The following is a 3697-nucleotide window of genomic DNA, read 5'->3' as shown; positions in this document are numbered from 1 at the left end:
GACAAGGTTTTGTCATCATCAGGTACAAGGTAATGATGACAAAACCTTGTCGAAACGTTGTACATTTGCTGTTATATTAAAGTTTTTCTTCATTACCCATTCAAGCCGTCTCCAACCATTATTAGTCTCAAAGTGGGTTCCTCGTCATCGAATACTGAAACTTTGTTGGACTGAATTTTTTAAATCATTCATACAATTCCTGTACTTCTCTTACATGGTGTTTGCCCGATTTTTATCCTTCCTGTCTGTGCCTTGCATTCTGTTATTGTATTATAATCATGGAATAAGAGAACTTTATGTTGCTAAGTCAAGAGGAGATTAATTGTAGATGGAATTGGCACTTGTGAAAAAAGTAATAGGGAGATGGCCAGGGTCAAGGTGATTGGATAGGAAAACTGTTACCATAGTCTAGGAGTAAGCTGCATTTTTTAGACTGTTCAACATCCTTTAAGAGAAGGTGTGATTTGATATTTTAAAGAGATGACCCTCTAAACATTTTAAAGTATGTTGTCAACAAAAATTGTGATAGCACTACTGGAAAAGCCACAAACATCAGAAGCTGTGTAACACATCATTCTCTGTTTTAGTGCAAAAATAGGCATAAAGTTTTGAGTTTCATAAACTTTATTATACCTTGCATGTTCGTGTATTTACTTAAACAGTTGAGAAAAAAGCTAGCACAAGCAAACAAAATATGTATAGATTGAAAAAAAATCCTTCTACTTCTAAATTTTAACAACTCTGTATACATTCTATCATGAAGTATCATCTTAACATAATACAAAATGTTTAAGAAAGGCTATTGTACTCTTATTTACTGCAATCAAAAGTAGGAATACGCCCATTTGTAAAGTACACGGAAAATATATATATATATATATATATTACAGAAAGTTGGCCATAATCTTGACATAATAATCCTAATGAAGGTAATCTGTATATGTCAGTTAAAATTCAAGTGTAACATGTTACTGATAGTGTTTTTTTAATAACTGTTTATACTCGCATGTTTATAGACACATCGGTTCTAGATCAACAAGACATATTTTAACCAAGATATGATACATATTTCACAGTAACATTTTCTACATACATCATAACATTCAGTACTTATTGACCACAGAATGATTCTTCTCTAAAGCTAATGTCAGCAATTAGCTTAAGCACATAATGAAGAATCCCCAGTGTAACTACACTGCTCAATTTAACCAAATGTGCATGGGGGGGCTGACCTCCTATCAGAGTAGCTATAATTATGAATTTACTATGTGTATCTGCATAAAATGTAGCAAGCTTTTAGTACAATGTACAAGTTTGTTTTACACAAAAAATCAGATAAGTTACAAAGGTATTGTTAATCCAAATTTTGATTAGACTAGCCCGTGTATCAGGAAGGGAGTTGCTTACATCCATATTTGGTTGGTTTTTACTTAGAAATATGACCAACTGCTTTAACTTGTTGACTGAGCATATGAAATAGATAAATTGTGGAGTAAAGTAAAATTAGTTTAAGCCTTTTTATATAAAAACAAACTGTTTTGACCCCTGCTACACAAGATTGTTAAATATTGATGAAGATCATTAGAAATCACTATTTGCTTGTATTTAGATAGGTCTCCTGTGTTTTCAGGTGAAGAGTTGTGAGGTGAAAATTGATTTTGTTTACAATATCTTCATTCACAGCATCTGACTGATTGATAATATAAGATTCTAACAATTCCAAGTGAAGAAAATTTTTCAAAAATTTAGTGTTGAAAATTTTATATCTATAAGATGTTTAGTAGAAAAATGGGTAGTAATTCTAATTTTGCATCAATATACCTTAGCTGAGAGTATATGGTACTATAAAACGCAATGACATAGAAAACAAACTTATACAACATTTTGGCTTCAAAATATACATGGAAATGTTTAGGAAGGTTTTCTCTAATAGAAAATCAAGTCATCCTTTTTTTCTAAGTGTTGATAAATGAATCTTTAAAATGTTCATCCTTTGCTAATCAAATTATGCTAGTAATAACTCTTCTAAATGGTATTAGAATAATTTGCTGATATATCAACATGTGGTTTAATGTGTAGCGTACAAATATTGACAAAAGAATTGTGTTTTTTTTTGTTTTGTTTTTTTAAACAATTATCAAAATTATTGGAAAAAGTATACCTAATGGGAATCTGTAAAAAAAATTACAATCTAATGATTGTAAACGTTACAATAAATTGAAAATTGGTATTTTATTTATATAGATGTATTTTGATATGAAATTGTAACTTTATCTGGACATATTTGGTCCAGAAGAACAATTACTTGAACATCTTTCATTGTAATAGGCTTGAAAAAAAATCTTTTTTTTTTTATATGGCTTACCAGTAACCTGTAGATAATGTTTTAATAGCCAGAAAATTACTTAAATGTTTGTAACAGTTCACCATTTATATAAAAAAATTTAACAGATATTTTATGTTAGATATTAAAACTAAAGATCGCAAAATTCCTGAAAGTTGTTTTTGTTTTATAAATTTTACCTACCTATGTTTGTTGACACTGTACTTTCTGACCCAAGATATAATTTTAGACTCATTATCTTACAGAGTATAGATTGATTACAAACTTTTATGACTTAATATTCACCACAGTATTACCTACACTAGAATATTTAACATTGTTTAAAAGATGCTATTTTGATAGGTTTGGTTTACAGCTCAGCAAGCAACAGCGTAAACAGTGATTTTAATAAAATTATCATGACAAATTTGGCAACTACATATTTCTTCCTGAAAACTTTACATCCTTAGAAAAAAGAAACTTAAGTATTTATGTTATCAAAGGAACATGACTTTATATATAAGTCGTGTAGCATGTAGTCAAAGTAAGAGTAATTATCACATATTTCAATCCCCTTCTCTGCTGCAACATCAATGTTTATTTTCTGTGTGGACTTTCTTTCTTCAAGCCTTTTTTTAATGTTGTGGTTTTTGATATCATGATAAAATCCTTTGTTTCATAATATCATGTTCGTACGTCTTTTAATACTACTCGAAACTGCTTCTGCAACATTTTTAGTTGCAGAAGTAAAGCAGTGAATGGTGGAAAAACTAGGATTTATCACAAAACTTTTGTGAAAGTGCATTATCTTGCTTAAGGTATATAGCATCATATGATCTACACAACATATAACAACTAGATAATTTGGGGATCATCCTGGAATACTTTATATGTATAGGCAAAGCAAATACGTCTGTGTGAGAATGTAGGTAAAGAAGGTCAGTATAGGCTGTAGATTCTGTGGCTGGTGCAGCAAAATTGTTGAACGTGTGTAAATTGTATACAAACCTGTATATTTTGTAAATTTTAATATACTTATCTGTATGGTTAAAGTAAATGATTCACACTAATTTGTATTAATTCATATGCATATATATATATAATAACAAGTGAATGAAGTTTAAAACAATTTAAATATATACAAAGTGATTCACACTGCATTTATTATACTTATATACTGTAGGTGTGAAATTCAACCATAGGTTTTTAAAAGTGACAGTGTAATCTATTTATATTTAGTAAGTGAAAAACTTCTTCTGAAAGGAACTTTTTAATATAATTACTATACCTGTGAAAAGAATATTGAGTGTACAGTATCTGTCCATAGTTTGACCAAATAAATCATTAACCAGTAAAATGCACTTGTATTATTTT

Source organism: Limulus polyphemus, unplaced genomic scaffold (assembly GCF_000517525.1).
Source record: "Limulus polyphemus unplaced genomic scaffold, Limulus_polyphemus-2.1.2 Scaffold485, whole genome shotgun sequence".
NCBI classification, from domain to species: domain Eukaryota; kingdom Metazoa; phylum Arthropoda; class Merostomata; order Xiphosura; family Limulidae; genus Limulus; species Limulus polyphemus.
The sequence above is the reverse complement of the archived record's forward strand: the minus strand, read 5'-3'. Positions refer to the sequence as shown.